This window comes from Ochlerotatus camptorhynchus, unplaced genomic scaffold (genome assembly GCF_037179485.1).
Source record: "Ochlerotatus camptorhynchus isolate MF236.1 unplaced genomic scaffold, CSIRO-AGI_Acam_v1.1 ptg000320l, whole genome shotgun sequence".
Taxonomy (NCBI): Eukaryota; Metazoa; Arthropoda; class Insecta; order Diptera; family Culicidae; genus Ochlerotatus; species Ochlerotatus camptorhynchus.
The window spans coordinates 1,168,774-1,190,254 of NW_027040808.1; positions in this window are offsets into that span (position 1 = coordinate 1,168,774).

Consider the following 21,481-nt stretch of genomic DNA (forward strand, 5'->3'; position numbering starts at 1 on the left):
TAATAAAACAGAACATCTACCAGACCAAATACAGTAATAACCTGATTTTGTAGTGGTAAGCGTGATTATCTCTCACCCCAGCAGGCCTGGGTTCAATCCCAGTCAGCGCCGCCGGGATGTTCTGAGGCATAACATCTCTGATCACGCCTTCGAATTTCACAATGGTTGGTTTTCTTCGGTCACGGTTCATCATTTTGTTTTTTTTTGCTTCAGTCATTTTTGTGTAGAATTTTAGCTATTATTTTTGTAAATGACTGCAACCACAGAACAGATAGGTAACTCAGAGCAAACGGTTTCATCTGAAACTGAGCTCATGCTTTTCATGTAATTTTTGCTATTCCTTTTTATTTTCATTTCGCAGTGCACATGATGATTTCAAATCTTGTATAAATTGGTATAATTACCGTTAAAACATTTTGCTTACAGTACGCTCCTAATTGTTTGAACATGCAAAAATTAAATTTTCTTTTTTTCAATGCTTGGCAAAAATAATTATTATTGACGCAATTCTAGCGGTTTTGTTGGAATACGTGAATAGGGTATTACATTGCTTTGCATAAAATTACTATTAGTATCACAATTTGTTTGAACCAATTAAAAACATATTTGATGGGATGTTGGTGAAATGTCTCGTTTTTAATTAAGGTGATTGCAAATGTGTTTGTGTAACAACTATGTTTGTATGTACAACTATGCTACTTACTGTTCAGACTCTGTATGATAATAATAATAAGGTTCGGTCAAGGTATGGTCAAACAATTGGTGTATTATTTGTTCAATTCAACTACACAACAACGAAAACGCAACGTAAAAGTTTAAAGTCCGTGCGCGGACAAAATGATATGGTTCAAAAGATCTGTCTGCAGGTTTGTGCCAAAGAGGAGTCTCAGATTTTTTTTTAGAAACTTTGCCCACAAGTTTTCGGATTTTTACATTCGTCACTTGCTTTGCAATTTTGCCTTGAGGGTGGCATTGTAAAAATAATGTTTTATATTCAAATTTTCAATTAGTTAGATTTTTGATCTTAACACAAAAAAATAAGAGAATCCATCCTGAAGTTTTCACCAGTGAAAGATAAGAAATCTTCAAGTAGGGTAAGTGTGTCAGTTTTAAAACTAATGCTCCAGTTTTGTGCTCTAACATTGTAGCGAAATAAATAATATAATGAATGAAAAAATCTGAAATTCAAAATAGGGCCAATTAGATGACAACTAGGGTTAAAAACTGTCACACTTATCCTTCGAAAAAATATTGAAAAAAATTGATTACTTAGAAAATAATTCTTTCGGTTTTTCTTTGCAACTTTTCTCAATTTTCATGGAAAATATTTTTCAAATTATATTTTTATGAATTTCTGAGATAATTTTCACCCCTAGATTTTGACCATAACACATTCCCATTACAAGTGCAAAATAGTACATTTTACTATGTTTTATTAATTCGGTATGTTCTTTGTTCAAGTTACAGATTATAAAACTATAAAACATGAAAGAAACTGCACAATATTTTGAATTACATCTCATTCACCTGCAAAAATAGGTAAGACCCAAATCAAAAGCATCAATGATCCACTGATTTTCTTGCAACCGCTGATTTTATATATGAGACCGGTAGAATTTTACTGAATTTTGAACATCTAAATAAGTCGGTAAAATATTCAAATTTCCGTTACAGGTGAGTAATCAGTCAAATTGACAAGTTTTATTTTTATTTTTTATTATTAAATGGGGTTAACTAAACGAAGTCTGTATGTATGTATATGTTCCGTATAAATTTATTATTTTTTGAATTTTTCACTGATTTTTAAACTTTTACTAAACAAACCGTAGTTCAAAAATTTACCGAGCAGCGGAGGCCTGGAATAGTGTGCACGTTTTTTTCTGAGAGAAGTGTGTTCACTCCATTATAATTTGTTATAAAACCTTCTAGATCGTCAAAAAATTGCACTATGTACACAATAATCTTCTCTGAAAACGATGATTAAAAAGTTACAACTGTTATTGTGTGTGCACTTTTTTCGGAGACAATTCTTAACGGTTTATTTCGCTTCAACCACAAACTCAAAAAATTAAATAACTTTCTTATTTCGCAACCAAAATTTCTGAAAGTTTCATAGCACATTAAAAAAATGCAATATTTGTCTAAGAAATAAGCAAAGCTCCACGAATCAATAGCAACAAAACTAAACCAATTTCCTTACATAACCACTGATTTCAATGTTAAAAGTGTAAAGATTTGTTTAGAGAGCCGTTGTTCTGTTGCGTGTAATTAGGGTGCGTTCCATTAATTTTGCATGAAACAAATGTTTTATGTCCACTAATAAGCTAAAGCTATACAAATATGCGAATAAAGATCATATGTCAAATAAGCTGTCCATGCATAATATAATTATAATCCGTTGCGTTTGGCTTTTCAATACTAGCAATCTTTAGTAAAAAAATAATTTAACGTACTTTAATAAAACGGTAAAGTTTTCATTTGATTCACACGATCAAAATATTAGGATAGTACTGTACGATTCTTGTTGTCCATTATACCAGTACCAGCAATGCCAGATTGAAAGAAAAATATTAAATCCTAGTACACAACTAACCTTGGATTCAAAAATGCTAAAGCCACTATGTACTGATGAGCATTCAAATGTTACATGTAAAAGAAACATGACAACATTTATTTAATTATTTAATTGAATTATTCGATCAAAACATCAAAGGCGTTAAGCAAAGGAATGCAAAAAATATTATTACACACGCAACGAATCGAAAAGTCTGGGAAAACTAGCAACAAGGCGCCACTGAGTTGCCTATATCGAGTGTAGTGTCCCACTAACTGCTACCAGGAGGACTGAAAGAACAAAAGAGACGGCATGTTACTATATGCTACATGACTGATAGGCTCGTATTCGCTTTCCCTCTCATAAATCCTAAACAATGGGGTCATCCGTCGTGAATGTAACGATTTTTTTCTACGACGAAATGCATTATGATTTCACTTTTTCTGGACGATGGTTTTTCGCATAAAAAGTGAAAGACGGAAGATGTTTTGCTTTTTAACACAAACGCACACGGCCATGAGAAATGCCATTGGAGTAAAGAGAGTTTCCCTGCCATTCCTTCGACATATCCTCTCACAACCCAAGATATTTTCTAATCCTATAGGTAGAGCGATCTGCATGTGTATTGAATATAGTTTTGAGAATTCAGGATGAATGAAAGATTGGATATTTTTAATTAGGGGGAATGTCAGCTTCGGCACTTCTTTCCCCTTTATCGCAACGGGGTTAAATGAAGTCTTAGAGTGTTAATTGTTTGCAGAACAATAAATTGGAACCCGCTGATGATAATATTTCCTATCGTTAAGCTTTGGATATGTCTTATTCTAATTGTGTTTTTGAATATCAAAGTGTACGGAATTATGATAATCGTACTAGAATTAGCAAAACAATCATAAATACAGTTTTTCTTTTATGTGATCGCATTTTACTTACCCTTTGCTTTTGCAGGAAGCATTGATGAAATCTGTGGGTAGGAAGTGATCTGAGCTGTCAAAGACTCGTGCTTATTCCTGCTTACACTACACCAGTGCTGCACCGCAAAAACGAAAACGACATAAGCTCAGAGCATGCAATAAGCTTATATGCAATAAGCAATAAGTTTAAATTCGAAGAAGAAGAAGAAGAAGAAGAAGAATTCAAAACAATCATATAATCTAAAAAATAAATAAGATTTTCACTCTATACATAAGCACCAACAGAACTGTACACACCTTTCACTATATGAATCTTGGGTATGTTTGGTATAAATGGTAAAAAGTGGTATAAGTGTAAATAAATTTTGAGTGTAAAAAGCGTTCTCTCCACCGCTAGGTGTCACTACCAATTGAAATTTAAATGGCTCCGTTTCTGATTCCCATGTTCTGTTCTGTGCTGCAACTGTACAAAAGGAAATTAGTTCCTGTGTTTCGAATGGACCTTTTATTACCAATCCAGGGTCAATAAGTGATGTATGCATGGAAGATTGTGAACAGTAGCTACTGTAAAAGAAGCTTCTATGAGCAAAAGGAGGAAGACGATGGCGACATTAACACTGAGGCAAATAGACCTAAGAATTACATATATGAATTTCATAAGCGTGACTTATGAATGATTTTCGGGTAACATGAGGTAGCTCTTATAAGCCTTTCCCAAGCGTTGAAAGACGAGTGGTCAACACATGCGCCCCCCAACCTCAACGTCCATTTTCCCGTTTCAGTCTGCTCCGATTTATTATTTTTTGTCAACATTATTTTTAATAAGGCAAATCAATGAAATTCACACTCATTTCTTTTGGCTAAAATTCCTAAGTGTGTCTTATGGAATTCTCATGTTCTTTTTCCTGCGTGCATGAGACAGATTCCATTGAAGCAGAGTTTGGTGAAGCCTGTTTGTGTTATTTTACTCTGATTAGTTAATTATTCATCTATGTTGGGGATTGAAGAATAATTGGAGTTATTTGGAAAATTTCAGCTCCCTGTTGTTAACATTTCGTGGCTCTTTTTCACAATCATTGCGGCATCAATCTGTTTGACCAATTGCATGATCCTACTGCTGGTAGGAGATTCCTTAATTTCCACCCAACCCGTGTTTGAGCCTTCATACGATGACATGTTGATAACAATCAGAGGTGAGGTGATCAAATAAAATAGTGAGGAGAGCCCACTGCGATCGGACTTAGTTTTCGTGCTGCAGTGAGTGGTAGACAATTATCATCATTCATCATCAGAAGTCTCAATGGAAATCTTCACAAGATAATTTTCTGAGTTTTGCAGATAATCTATTATTATATATGAGTCTGAACTGCCTTAGAATTCTATCCATAACTACTATTATTATCATTGCTTAAAAATTCTGTTCAGCATTATTTCTTTTCCTTGATTTGTTTTCCGTCTATCTTGTTTTTCAAACTGAGTATCAATGCTACCGACGCAAGGATGGCAGTTCCCACACTTGGACCCTACCTTTAGATCCATCAACTCGTGAACCGGGGACCAACGGCTTTGCTTTCCTTCCAAAGAAAGGCATGATCAGAGATGTTATGCCTCATAAAATTCCGGTGGCACCGAATGGGATTGAACCCTGACCTTTTGGAGTGAGAGGCAGTCATGCTTAACACTACACCATCGGCGCTGCTCTCAGCATTGTAGTGTATTCTTCAAACATTGGTGTTCTCCTTAGAGTTTCTTTAGAACTGTTTTCATGTTCAGATTTCTTTGGGGTTGTTATAGCAGTCCTATAATCTAAAGAATTTCAAGTTCTTTTAAGCTCTTGTCAGATTTTTTTGGATTAATGGTTCGAAATCTCGACCAATAGTTATTTAAAATGACTTCAGAAAAAAAAAATAGGAGGTACTAGTCAACAGCAAGACAGTTTTTATTCAACAATGTTTCGATTTGTGTCGAAAAAAAAGCTACTCACTTACCCTTGACTCCATTCGAATCGTATGGGTTTCTAGTTGACTTAAAAAAAATCAGGTGGATTGGTTGTTATCTAATTAGGTTACAATTAGCAACGTAGAGGTAAATGTTTGCCTTATTATTGCCCACTAGGCAGGAACAGTGAGACAAAGAGTCTTGAGCAGTGTTTTAATATGGCTCAAATCGAATCATTCTTGTTCGACCACCCCTTCAATTATATGTGAGAGGTCGTATGGTTTATCGAGTTTATGATCAAACATACATGACGTCACGCTTATAGAGTGGCGAGGGTGGGGGAGGGTTGGAAACCGTGACGTTCCATACAATTTGTTTTAAGGTTCATAAAAAAAAACGTGACAAAGGGACAAGGGGGTCTAATAAATGGGGCTTTAGCGTGATGTAATTAATTGACGTTCCCTATTAGATAAATAACACTTTTTACCCTTCTTATAGTCAAAAAGGGTAAAAGGGTGGCATTAAACAAACAATTTAAGTTTTATAACTTATGATTACAAAACCATATGACTATGTGATCGCGCACGGGCAGGACCTTTTCCTACGTTGTGTTATTTTACGATCAAAGATATAAAAAACTGACGACTGTCTGGCCGTACTGCCATGGCGGAAGCATACGAACTATATCATTTATTCATTGTCGTTCATCATTCAAACAATACAAAACAGTATACTGTATACAGAGTAAGACACAAGGCAAAACACTTGTGTATACCACTAACGACACCTGTGCGTGGATACAAACATTACTTCAGATAATAGGGTAATTGAACATGTACTAGTCGCTTTGCACAAACACTATGCGCGAGAAAAAAGAAGCTTGATTAAATGAGCGTTTTGTTGTTGAATTTGAAATTAATTGCAACAAAATCTAGTCTGACCTCGCCTAAAACAAATTTTGTAAAATTTTACAATAAAAAGTTAATATATTTTTTTCTAAATCTGCATCACGTGATGTAGCTTGACAAACTGCACTTTTTGGGAAAAAATCATGATTTTTGGAAACTTTTATGATCAAGATACTCTCATTGACTCACTGTTCCTGCTGCCTCAGTGTTGACGACTTTCCCCTACATAATTCATTTTAATTCCGTTGTAATTGCTTATCTTTTGACAAAAAGGCGTATTTCGTCTACTACTTGCAGACTTCATCAGTGCCAAGTACTCAACACCACTGAAGAATCCATCTTTTATCTACGAGTTATATACTGTCAAAAGATAAGCAGTTATAACGGAATTAAAGGAAATAAACCAACACACTCAAAGCTCAAAGGATTCCGTTAGGGGTTCGACAAATTTAAAAGATTGATCATGTTTCATTATTCATTATACCCTAGTAATTCTCCCAAGAATTCACCTGAAGTTATTCTCATAAAGCCCATTGAATAATTTCAACGGAAATACTTTTGAGACGGGTATAATAACATTTTGAAACATTTTGATTGAGTCGGAGACGAGCCAGCCAACAACTAAAAGTCTCCTTAATAAAAATATAAAAAAAAAAAAAAAACATTTTGATTGTAAATGTAAATCCATCTAGTGTTTTTCGTTTCAAAATCGGCGAATTCAAGCCACGAGAAATACGAAGTTGTTGTTTTGAAAACATCTGTAATATAATTCATCGATGGAAATGGTTTCTGTGCTTATTGGCCATCAGATATCGTTCCTGTTGGGGCTTTTTTTTGTATGTTGACTATTGTTTAATGGAGGTACTTTGGATTTGAATGCAAATGCACAAATAAGGGTAGCGAATTTTTTTTTTCCGATGCCAGGTACTCTATTTTGTAGTCTGTGAAAGGGAAATCGCAAATTGTGTGTCATCAAAATACTTGGCATGTTGAGAGATTAAGCTCGCACGAGAGAGAATTGTGTGGGAAACAGAGCAGTAAGGTAGTAAGTAAAGTGTATGCGAATGAACTGATTTGTTTATTATACAGTTAATTTAAAAGTAAAAGTACTTGCCCAACAAACATTAGAAGCAGAATAAGTCGATATCACATCAAAGTGGATGCACTTCAATCGTGTCGAAAATATTGTGTAACATTACTTGCCAAAAAGGACAACATTATCATTAATACAGTGCATAAAGTGACACTACGCTGCTTTTACTGCATGTGTTTATTTTTGTGACCTTTAAAATTACATGAGATTTTCGACATGTTTGAAGCGCATCCTCTTGGATGTTATATTAAAATTTATTTTTTGTTGTGTGTGGAACCATGATCTGAATAAGGCAAACATACTTTTGAACATTAAAATAAATAATTGATCCATAAAATATTCAAAAACTTTCTATAAACACATCAGAATGATCCATTAAACATCGGAGAAAATCTTTAAAAAAGTGTTAATGATCCATAAAAATATCAATATGATCCATATTTTATGTAAAATTTAGCAACACAATTGTAAAAATGTACCACTAAATTTTTAAAGAATGAGCATTGAAATTGTACAAATTACCCATAAACATATTGCAATTGATCGATAACACATTCAGCAGTGAACCTTAAACTAAAGAAAGTAATCCATATTTATTTATTTTGTCGGCAATCAGAGGTAGACCATTTTTTACAAGTTACAAGTCATGTGTTAAAATTACACTGCTTTAATCTGGTTTTTGTCATTATAAAATCAATAGCTTCACTATGTTTATTGTAAGCAGTCATAATTTAATTTAGTGGACCAAATTTGGCATAATTTGTGCGATAGTGATTTGTAGTAAATATATTTCGAGTTCACAGTAGCCGAGAAGGTGAGTCAATTCGATCCGATACTATATCGTTCACAAACGAAACCATTGCAAATTCACGACGCGCTTTCAATGTTTGAATGTTGATGAGCATGCAGCGTGCTTCATAAGATGGAAGAGGAAATCAAGTTTGCGCACTTAAAAATATAGCCATGTTCGGATTAATTAAAGCAACTTCCTCAGAGCAGTCTCGTTTTGGAAAGCTTGAAGCTGAAATAGGTTTTTATGAAACTGATATAAAATCTAAACCAACCTTAATGCTTATAATAAAACCTATTTCATCTTCAAACTGTCCAAAACGAGACTGCTCTGAGGAAGTTGCTTTCATTAATCCGAACATCGGATATAACCTCAAAATGTCAAAGGGATCAAAACCACCGTTGAGCGAAGAACAGAACAGCGATCGAAACTGTACGCTTTGTGAATGCCAGGACCACGTAGATGATATGGTCCAGTGTGATGTCTGCGATTTCTGGACCCATTATAGTTGTGCTGGTAAGACAACAGCTGTAAATGAGGTTCCGTAGACGTGCTCGAAGTGCACAAATATGTTGAAGGTGCCAAAAGGAACCAAGAAGTTTGTCCCAAAGAAACCACCTAGCAGAAAGAATAGTGCAAGGAGTGATGCCGGATCATAATCTGGAAAAGGAAGTACCAATGAGGTCAGCCTGGAGGAATCCCTAGACCAGTTGCTTCAGGAGAAAGGATGAAAAAAGTTCCTTACATATGTTTTTCATGTTTTGGACCCTTTTTTTAATTTGATCCATAAACCTTGGAAAATTGCTACATAACTGCGTAGATACTCAGGTTTACTGTTCTGCCCGTGTTTTTCGTCAGTAGAGCGGAACGATGGGCGAGCGTCTAGAATATGCTTCTTATAGAGTTTCACAAAAGAAGCTTCCATAGGAAGCTTCTTAAGAATATTATTATAGAATATTATTTTGGAACCTAATTCTAGACGCTTGCCCGTCGCTTCGCAACTCTACCTAAAATACACGGGCAGAACAGTAAATCTAAGTAGATAAGCAGTGAAGCAATTTTTCAAGGTTTATGGATCAAAATATAAAAAATAATGTCCTAAACATGAATAATATACGTCTAATTTATGGATCATGCCTATATTATTAAATGCGCAAACTTGATTTTTTTATGGATTAAGGTGCTGAATGTTTTATGGATCAATTGCAATATGTATATTAGACCTGTTCATTTTAAACGAAATGTTCGGAATGTAACGGGTCAACCGTGATTACTGTTCGTCATGTTAATTTGAACTTTTGCGCAAATTTTCAGCAAAATCGGTGTTGATTTAGAGGTGCTTCTAGTTAATTTTATGTTTTCAAGGTAATTAACGGCTTATAATATTTGTATCTCGAGACTGAAACAACGAAAGCTGCTGTAACAACTTTCATAGCAAAGCTTAATGTGTTATCTACCAACTTTGTGGTCAAGGTTGACTATTCGAAGTGATTTTATTGAATTTTCACTTAGTTTCATGCTCGAAGATATCTTAAAATGTGAAGAATTTTAAAGTATTTGTTCTACGAATTTTCCACCCATATGATATAAAAATGTGTAGTGTACGGCATAATGTTCCTCATATTGTTCTAGAAGATTCGTTCCAACATAGTTTTCGTGTATATTTCATAGATTGAGAGATAAAAATCAGAAAAGAGGCCGTTTAGCTAAAATTCACAAGACAACAGAGCCAATAAAAGTCAATTAGATTGACAGAACATAGTTGCATTGCTTTTCAATGACGACCGATGACTGTTTCATTGATATATGATTTTTTCATAAATATGAATCCTCAGTAGACGTGTTTTTTTTATCAAAGGCAAGTGTCACTCGAGCCAATCACTTCGAATAGTCAACCTTTGGTTACAAAGTTGATACATGACACATTAAACTTTGCTATGAAAGTTGTTACAGCAGCTTTCGTTGTTTCAGTCTCGAGATACAAATATTATAAGCCGTAAATTACCTTGAAAACATAAAATTAACTAGAAGTACCTCTAAATCAACACCGATTTTGCTGAAAATTTACACAGAAGTACAAATTAACATGACGAACAGTAATCACGGTTGACCCGTTACATTCCGAACATTTCGTTTAAAATGAACAGGTCTAATGTATATGGGTAATTCGTACAATTTCAATACTCATTCCTAAGAAATTTAGTGGTACATTTTTACAATTGTATTGCTAAATTTTACATAAAATATTGATAATATTCGTATTTTTTATGGATGATTCACACTTTTTTAAGGATTTTTTCCGATGTTTTATGGATAATATTGGATGTTTTCCCTAATAAACTGGTACCATAAACTAACGATATCATAGATGGTTCGTCCATACCACATAAAATTGGGATGATATCCCGAATTGGTGGTTAGGCGCTTCTTATGGTTATTGTTTATGCGGGTTTATGGATCGTTTTATCAATTCTAAAGGTGCATTCTTAGGGCTGCCGTTGGAAAAATCCGGAACCAGTTCTATCGAGGCTATATGGCTCTACACGGATAGAAATCTCCTTATACCTTTTGGCAAATTTCTATTGCTGATTATTCATAAAATGTATAAGTCAACTAATAAGCAGACGCCTTGCAAAAAGTTAATGCAGCTCATGTGTCAAATGAAATGTATAAGCGGTCACATATACCTTTTATGCATTCTTGTAGGACCTATGTGGTTTGTCTTATGGAATGTATAAGGCTGATGCTTTGGCAAAAATGTATAAGTGAAACACATGAATAAAATAATTGATTTTCGTTTCGTGTATATTTGTGTGCCATTGATCATATTTCGTTGAGTTGATGTTATTTGATATTTGATGTCGCTTGATATGATTATGAGATATCGCAAATTTAACCACACGGATCCATAATCCGGAATATCCAGAACCGGTTCTACTATGACCATATAACTCTATGATTGTAGTTTGGAAGCCATTGGTCGAGTAGATGTGATTTGATATTTCGCTTTATATGGTTATGAGAGATATCAAATATGAGTATGTGGAACCATGATCCGGGACATTCGGAATCGGTTATACGGTGACCATATGGTTCCATGGTTGTAGTTCTGAGTGCCATTGGTCATATTTCATCGAGTTGATATGATTTGTTATGCCGCTTGTTATGGTTATGCTAGATAATGAATTTTATTATATGGATCTATAATCCGGAACATCCGGAGCCGATTGCAAGGTAGGCATGGGGTCTTATGATTGTTCTCTATCATTTTCAGGAGTTCCACGAAAAAAATCAATATGAAGATTAGAAAAAAACACCCCCGTGCCAAAACATTCTTGAATATTTAACACATATGGAGGGGTCTCATGAGAACTACCACCCAACAGATGTAAGAATAATTAAAAAAAAAAAAATTATTTATTTATGACCATGGCATCGCTGAGACACAAGTTTTTGAAAAGGTTAATACAATTATAGATACGAATATGAGACTTGTCCCAAGCCGGACAGATTTCTGGTGAAATCCTGTTCATTACCGTAGTGTTCGAGTAACACCTCTTTGATGTCCTCAATAGCTTGGGGGGTACTGTGTTTTTCCCAAGGCAGGCCTTATACCTCTGATATTTTTCCTGCAAAGTGAAGAACTACCCAATGGCTAAAATTCACTAAAAAAAAGAAAAAAAAAAAGTTTGGGGGGTCCCGTTGGCGCACAATAATGTGCGGGCTTCCCCTTTGATTTTGTTTTTAATAGCACGGATCTACGTGCATCCACTCCTCTCTTCTTTGAAAGTCGAGAATTATACGTCTATCTCTTCTATCCAGACCAACAATTCCTTTTTGTTCCCAGAAAATTCTGAGAGGAATTTGAATCAGTCTGGGAGACGAAATCCATCCCCAGACGTTTGTTGTGCCGCAAGTAGGGCACGGAGTTCTGTAATTTCGGCTTTGAGTTGCTAAATTTAATCATTTTCTTGAGGTGCAGGATTCCGTGGCATTTTCACAGTGTATAAGTACTATTTGAAGGAGTGAGGAATATAGTGGCTACTTACAGTAAAATTCTCAACATGGGGTCCGTTCTGGTGAGAGGTTGGTTTTTGTTGTTTTTCGATCTTGTGGAGTTGCTACGCCTGCACTTTTTTTACACACACACTCTGGTAATCCCTCTTCTGACACCAGTTAGGATTTTCTCTTCCGAAAATTAAAAAAAAATCAGAAATATATTCTTTGTTAGTTACTCTTAAACACTTAAACAACTAGCCACTTACACTTTAAACTGAAAAAAAGAACGAGCCTATACTATTTTACCTTACCCAATACATTCCGGTACATTCCGTAACGTGATGCGCCTGGATTGCGCGTCAAATGTTCCTAATGGTTCATTTTCCTAACAGGGCTTTCCTAACTCGGCACCAACGAATCTATTATGCGAAGGAGGGATAGATCCACGATTTTTTTTCCAGTGAGCAAAAACGGTCGCTCTATGGCTTCCGAGCCCCTCATACTGAAATACACCACTAATAGTCAAAAAAATTTTAACATTAACTTGAAAGTTGTGATGGATATTATGGCTGACATTGAACATCATCATTTCGCAGTGTTTGAAAGCTTACTTATTCATAATGTGCACTCTTTCGCACTACACACAGGTTATTCTTTACATGGGGGATGTGAACCGTAACAGCGTAAAAAGAATCCTGCCAAAATTGCTTTGCTAAATATACACATTGTCTATCCTTTCTTAATATGGGAGAAGAATTAAGATAGCATCACACTTTTAAGTAGATTACTATCAATTTAAAAATAATGAGATTGCTCCCTTCTGCGGCTATGTTGACTTAAATCGCGAGTTTCATGATGAAACACCCGTTGTTCGCTATGCCTTGCCGTCTCGATAAGTTTGACAGTTGAATTATTTTATTACAATTTGAAATACCAACAATTTTGTAAAAGTTGAAAATATATTCAATTTGAATGCGAGAACTGGTAGATGATAAACGTCAAGTTTCTCATGCTCTCAGTTTTACGGACGATTTTATTCTTCCCCCAGAGGGATGCCTCGGAACTTACTCAGCGTGTCATTTCCCACCAGACAAGAAGCCACTCAACGAATGGCCCCGCTCGTATCCTTTAATGGGATGAAATACAGCACTCATAAATTTTCATACACCTCAGTGTGCCACTCTACTGTACATACACATATATCTGTTGATTATCAGCATTAGTGTCGTAAAACATAAACATAATTATACGTAATTTATCGTGTCCTCCTACCCGGGCTAGACCAAACAACCAAGGGGACGGACGGGTTGCGGCGGTGGTGAGTCATTTGTGTTTGCTTGGATGTGGCCACCAGTTTACTAAATATAAAACCAAGCTGCAGAGCACAGACCATTGAGCCAGTCAACTAGCCAGTAAGCGACACAACAATCAAGCATCCTCGTCGTTGTCCGAAGGTCGAAGCAGTGTCGACTGCGTGCGGCGGCGGTGGCAGCGGAAGCGGCGGTGGAGCAGCCAAAGGATGACTTTTATTATCCGTCGCTATACTGTCGATTCAGGCGGCATAAATTTTACGGCTCGGGACGATATTTTAAGCGAGAAAATCACATTAGCAGTAGTAGTTGCCTCCCCTGCTCTCCCTTCCTAGCTTTTGCCATTCGTCGTAGTCGTCGTATGAGAGGGTCGTTGATGTTTGGGATGTGTGAGGGTTTTTATTGTCCAATTCTTAATCATCGTATCCGGAGTTGACTTTCCTTTCGTTAATAAAATAAGCAACTGGAGCTTTTATCGTAGCTTTCGGAGGCAGCTTGTGATCCAAATTCGGCGAATTTTGGGCCACATCACATCAAGTGGCTGATGGAAGGGGGAGAGGGGGCTGTTTTTATGAATACGAGTGAGAGTTCATAAGTGTATGGATTTCCCTCGAATCCCTCGGCTTGGGAGCGAACGACGACGGCCGGAGCCATTAAACAAATTGAATTTCGGCGTGTAAAAATTGACACAGTTTTGTGCATGCGTCCGTGTACGTGTGTACGGCCGCCCTGGCATGGTCGCTTCGTGTTTCAGGCTGTGTTCAAACAGCTCAAATGATGGGGATTTTCGGGCCGTAATTGGGCGGCCAGGTAGCATGTTGACGGTTGACCTTTTCCGGCCTTTGAAAGGGTTTATTTGTTTTTATTGACCTAATCAATCTGGAGTACGGGGCTTGGGGCCGTGATGTATGGCATCTTGTGTTTATAGGAATGATTTATGAATGAAGTTCAGATTTCATCGATGGGGGAGTGGGACGGAGCATAAATCTGGTGGTAACTTTTAATGTAGTGGTTCTAGTTTACTGATGTCGTTCCCGAATCAGTAATGATAAATGGGAGTCTTAAGTTTGCTTATATAAGTCAGGCACGGTTTGGGTAGTTAAATGAGCACTATGTATTCAGCAAATAAAATAATGTTGCATGACTTAGCTCATATGCACCCAGAGTTCTACTACAGGTAGGTCGGACTCGGTTATCCGATGAACCATTGTTGCATTTTTTACCATTTAGAGCCAATTTGTGCTTGGTGGATATAAACTAAGTGATATGAAGGGGTAAGATGACGAAGGCATACTGAAGTGACCATACCATACCACCCTAAGCTGTGGGGACCTCTACCAGATGACTCGTTGCATAATTGAAATTTTGATTTGAATTGTTGCATAGGTTTTCAGAACAGAACTTGATCAACCAGAAGCCTATAAAGCAAAGACCACTGATCGCATGGCATCGTGAGAGAATATCCAAGAAATGCGATTTGCATTGCTGAACAGTTTGAGATTTTCAGTACAATAGTACTTGATTCACCTGAAGTCTTTTGAAAAATAGCTAAACGGCATTATTCAATAATTTCTAAGCTGCCGTGTTTCATATGACAGAATGTCGATGCGATATGGGCTATGGAATACTTGAATATCTTAAAAAAAATCTTAGAATAAAACCTAATCAATCTGAAATCTGTAACCGTTTGTTACAAAACATGTTAGATTTTTCAATTTGTGCATAGTTGTTAAATGTACCTTCACGTCTCTTAAAGTTATTTGGTGTTGGATTAGTAGGGTTAGTAGTCGCTGTAAAAAAATGTTAATTTGTTAGTAGGATTAATTGTTTTTTAATTTGAAAATTGTATAAAACTGTACAACAGTACAGTGGGTATGAGTATTCTATCAATGGGTACAACAACATACGGGCGAATCTATGAATTCAAAATGGGTGGAAAATAACGTCTCACGAGAAGAGCAATGGGATGGGAAAAGCGCGAAGGAAAACCGCCATTCCTCATTCAGTATCTGGCGTTCGTGTGCTTCGGATCGTTAAAACCAAGTGTCCTTAAAATAATAAAAGTGAGTGGTGAATCGCGGGAATACCTATCTGTTCAATCAGGACCTTTTTGTGGTACCATTCAGTACAGCGCCATTTTGTGAACCAACCGACTAAGTCGGTCAGGAAGCACACGAGTCGGATTATTGGTCCTTAGTGGTTATTAATCCTAACAGTAAAGGACATCATTTCGATTTGGCATTGCAAGGTCAAAATCGCCGCATTCCTCGGGCCAAGGCGGCTCTAAACGCAAAAGAGGACCCCTCTCAGCAGAGTCACTCCGGCCTTGCCTGGACTCTGGTGATTCTCGTCAACGAGTAGTTGTATACATATATTTACTTCAAAAATCAAAAGAAAAGTCGATGGAGCCTTGAGTGTAAAATTGAACGCATTTTCGCTTGATGCCCTCCATCAAAGTCTTTACAGTGTCATCCGGTACCAGTTTCTCAGTTTTTTTTTCCATTTTCTTAACATGTCCTTCTTGTCTTTGACTGTCTTCTTGCTCTTCCGAAGTTCCCGCTTCATTATTGCCCAGTACTGCTCCACCGGGCGCAGCTCCGGACAGTTTGGCGGATTAATGTCCTTTGGAACAAAATGGACAGAATTGGCCTCATACCACTCCAGGACACTTTTAGAATAGTGGCATGATGCCAAATCTGGCCAAAATAGCGGAGCTTCTCGTAGAGCTTCCGTGCCCGAGTTTTAGCCGTCGATTGTTGCCGCTCATCGCGGTTTGGGAAGTTCTGTACCTTGTATGTATGTAGTCCAGCTCTCTTCTTTGCATTCTGGACGTAGCTCTGCGACATGCCGATCTTTTTAGCCAAATCACGGCTTGAGACGTTGGGATTTGCTTTAATCGTCCGCTTCACCTTTCCCTCCGTCTTTTTGTTCTCCGGTCCCGGTTTTCTTCCAGCTCCTTTGCCATGGTCCAACGTCAACCGCTCCTGGAACCGCTTCAACACTCTGGAGACGGTTGAATGGTGAATGTTGGCGACAGGTCAGGCAATTCCAGGTGTTTGGAAAGAATTTGTTCTCTCAACTCGCGTTGGTTCACCTCCATTTTCGATGAATCAAAAAACATGACTTCGAATTTGACAGCATGTACACAATACACATCAATGAGAAAGTGTGCAAAATTTGGTTGATTTTTATCCAATGGTAAAAAAGTTATGCCCTGTTGAATGTGTCTCAATAATTTCGTGTTCGCCCTTTACTGCACATTAGGATCGCGAAGCTCCTCCAGATTACCCAGTAGTAAGCCGACCTGGAGACACAGCTCGAGAGGTTTCTTGCTACTGAGCGTTTTTACCGGGATACAGACAGTAGAGCTACAAATCTTTAAAAAAAAATCACCCTATGGTATTCTAGGTGATCTCTTACCACTTGGTGATATTTTAAATAATATCTGAGCAACCTGGAATGTTTAAGAATATCATGTAGATGTGATTTGGATTGTTGGGCAGTTGTTAATCTTCAAAATGATTGCTGATCAAACTGAAGCCTAAAACAAATATCTTGAGGATAGTTTGGAGATCTATGATGACTTGGAGGTCGTTTTAATAACTTCTAAGCAACCTGGTATCTTGAAAAATGCATGGGAGATTGATGTAATTTTGAAGTTCTTCGATCACCTGGAGGTTTTTGCAATGAGCAACCTGGGTATGATGAGAGGATATCTAGGGGATGTAATTTGAATTGTTGGATAGTTGAAGATTTTCTACTATCACTAACTGATCATGCTGAAGTATGTTATAGATATGATGAAGATTTTTTGGAGATCTATGATTACCTGTAGGTCTTTTGAATAATTTCTGAGCAAACTGGTAGCTCGAGAGGATTTCTGGGAGATATGATTGGACATGCTGGGCAGTTTAATTTATTCACAATGATACCTGATCAAGCTGTAGTCTTGTTAAATATTTTGGGAATTTTTTAAGCATCTATGATCACCTGAAGATCATTGGATTTATTTCTGGGCAATTTGATATTTGCGAGAATAACTGGGAGATGTGCTTTGAATCGTTTGGCAGTTGGAGATCTTCAGGCTCGCTGGGCGTTAAAGCCGAATTCAAATTGGTCTGAGCCTTCAACAAGGTGCTCCGTACGAAAGCAGAGTATGATTAATTAGCCATCTATTTTATTTATTATGATTTCCTGAGGACTTCCAATGTGGAATTCTTCACCCAAGACATTCCCGGTGACACACCATTCAAGGTTGTCATGAGGGGCCTACCAAACTTCGACCCAAATTTTATCGAAGCTGAAATCAGGGACCGGTACAAGTGCCACCTATCGGATGGCAAGGAGGGACGAGAATGTGAAGGCGTACCCAGATTACCTATGATACTTGATCCAGCTGAAGTCTAAAACAAATATTCTTGTAGAACATCATCAAATTTTATTGAAATTTGTTGAAATTTGGGGAAGTTCGTTAATGTTTTTCTTTTACAGTTTAGTGGCTTTGGAGGTGTTCAAGTGAAATCATAGAAATGCTTGGAATCCATACGTACGTATACGTAGGAATGGAAGGTCGTCGAGATGATGCAACACTTGCCTGTACATTTTTTCGACATCTGCTACAAATGCGATGAGTCGCGTTCGGAACCTCATGTAGATCGTGTAGAGGTCTTGCTGAACCACCGGTCCAACAAGCAGGGTATCGTTTAAGGAGTGACCTGATGAAGTCTTACATGATGCGTCGAAGACTACCCTGACCTTTGTGGTTGCACTTCCTTCATGTGACCAAGCTGTAAATACTCCTCCGTGAACCGATGATACGAGTCCTTGGTTGCGGGATCTCGTTCAAGTCGACGTTTCAGGCTCAGAAATCGTCAATCTGCAATTGACCTGGATTCGCCGACAACCTTTTCAGGGTCTTCAACCCTTGGGAGACGCACTATGTATCTTCCTTTGGAATCGCGTGTAGTCGTTGTTGAATACAGGTCCTCACATCGACCTTCTTCTACAGATCGAACTGGCTCGGAGGGAATCGTCTCCATGTCCCAGAACTTCTGTAGAGCAGTTTCCAGACGATCGTCAACGGTAGATAGATAGCAGAAATGTGAAATACAGGTAGCCAAGCGAGATGCCGGACCAGTGATCGCCCAACCAAATGAAGTTTCGACTACCCACGGAAGACCTTCACCAAGAGAAATCTTCCGTCATGTGTGGAGTTCCCGGTAAGTTTCACTTCCGATGACAAGATCAATACTTCCAGGAATACTGAACTGGGGATCTGCTTGTTTCACATTCGGAATCTTCCATGTTGAAATGTCAATCGGCGTTAGCTCTGATGATGGCTGCTTCAGTACCAAAAACTGCAATTTCATCGAGATCGTTCGATTTCCCGACTCGATGGTTGCGGTAATGGCACTACTGACTTTTTGTGTGGATGATTCGATCCCTGCAACGGACACGTTCACAGTTGATCGGTGACTGTAGAGATTCTTAGCCAGAGGTTTCGAAACATTTTAAGCTCGGGCCTTGTGTGTTTTTCCGTGATCGTGGATGATGTTGATGACAACCGTTTCCATCAATGTCATGGTGCATGTAGTTTGGACTGCCATGCTGACTTGGCGGGAGCCAGGGGATTCCACGATTTGTGACGTGGAAGAAAGCGGCTGTTGAACTGAGGAAGCTGTTGGGACAGCTGAAATCGATGACACGGTAGATGACACAGCTGAACTAGTTTGAATGGCTGGTGTCGCAGATACCTTTGCCGGAGCGGGATCGTGCAGAAGCGAGTGATGCTTCTCGTTTCAAGTACGGCAAGTAAATTTGGAACAACACTTCTTGGACTGGTGACCGAAGCTGAGGCAGATCCAACACAATCGTTTCTGGGAAACTACCTCTCGTCGTTGACTGACGAAGTAGGTTTGGGTAACGATGACAACAACGGTGTTATAAATGTTTAACGAGTAAATAGTAGTTACAGCTAATTCGATTATTATTCAGTTCCAACCTGGATCGGGTATCAAGATTGGTTCTGCTCGTTTTCTGACAAACGTCAGTTTGCTCGTTTGATTTTAAAATCTAGCTCAGGTTGAGGTTCACACTTACAAAAAATTCGGTGTTGCACTGACAATATGAAGCTCATTTATTTTATTCAGTAAACTATCAAATTATTCAACTCTTCACCATTAGTTAACATTGTCCTCCTTTTTCATTTCGGACTGTAATTTCACAATAATAAAGTTTAAAAAAAAAGATTGCCTTAAGGGTGCGTTTTTATATAATAAATTTACCCTCATGACACATCATTTGAGTACATCTACGCACAAAACACGCACAAGTTTGACTACCCCTGACCAAATGACAAAAGCAGCATATCACGATGGTATGTTTCAATTATTACGGTAATAATAAACAATTAATCTATAAAACTAGCAAAGCACGTGTTGATTCAATTTGGACCCTGAAAAACTTACATCATAAGTTATAAAGAAGTAAAATAAAACAAAAGGCAGCAATTTTCCTAATTGCAGCGACACAAACATAAATGTCCTTAAACAGTACGAAACTCTTCACAATAGCAGCCGGATGTCGTTAATATTTGAATGGAACTTAAAAACCACACAATCATTAACAGAAAATATTCCCATGATGCTCCACAAACTCCGCGCCCCATTTTCCGCACACACTCACACACACACACAGAGTGCTCGTTGGGTGCTGTCGTGTACGACTTCCGTGCTCTAATTAGAACCCACGAAGAAGCCTCCCCACTCGACAGCGTAACAGCGGGCGATATAATAATAAGAAGACAGTAGCTGCTCAAACGAGCTGTTACGCGCGATGATGACGACGACGGACTGCGACATCACGATAATCGTTCACAATTGAATTTCTCATTGTGTTGTTCGGCTAAATGACTGCTATTGTCTTACCACAGGATATGGCTTCTGTGTGTGATGGTGGCTCGTTTGGTACCAATGCACTGGTGGCGTGGCGAGTGCTGGCGGCTTTTTGTTTGTGTGTCGGTCTGAAATGGTTTCTTTCAAACACACGCATCGAGGTTTGGTGTCAGCGGATTCGCTCGCGTGGAAGCTATACGATAATGAGGATCATTATTCTAAATGCCATTGTTGGTTGAGCTGCACATCCTTGCTGGAATGGTAATGCGTATGAGCAAACATTCCTACCTTGGTATATTGAGTTAAACGATATGTGATGTTTTTGGTGGAAGCTACTATTTATGGTCCAATATTTGACTAGTGCACGAAAATAAGCAATTCTACTCACATATTACATTCTCCCATTCAACGCTGCGCATCATTGCTTTGAATCAGGAACCGAACGAAGACCGAACAGCTCCAAGAAAATCCCTCAGGAGAATTGAAATTTCCAATTCCGCATACAAATTGCTTCCGGTTTCGAGAGGTGATTCCCGCCATCTCGCTAGTGGACCGCTCTCTTGGTACGGCTCGAACATGGAGGATCGAAATCATCTCGCATTGTTTGTATAATTTACAACCTATATTACGAAGCATCAATTTCAGTCGGATCCCACCAGCACCCGTTCAGTTCAGGTGATTGTTATTTTCCAGGCTCATCCCGAAAGGGTCCGATGGTGCGATCAAAGCGAGAAGAGGCCCGTTCCAGCAGCAAATCAACCGGAAAATCGTTCATCATTTTCGGCTTAGCCATACGCGAATCAATATTTAATGGGGTCGCTTGCTGCTATCCGTGTGCGAGAAAATAATGATAGCGGGTGCCTCATTTTTGGGATCGCGGTTTTTCTTCCATTCCAGCATAAATAAAGCATTGAAGTGATGACCTGTGTGCTTTGGAGGTTTGAAGGACTAGCTCCGAACCATCTGTTCATGCAATGGGCTTTCTTTCCGGGCGAGGTGTATTGAAAGGATTATGCTAATTTTGGAATTAGTCTACGTACATAGTCGCAAAAGTTGGATACTGCGTGAAACCATCCTGTGTG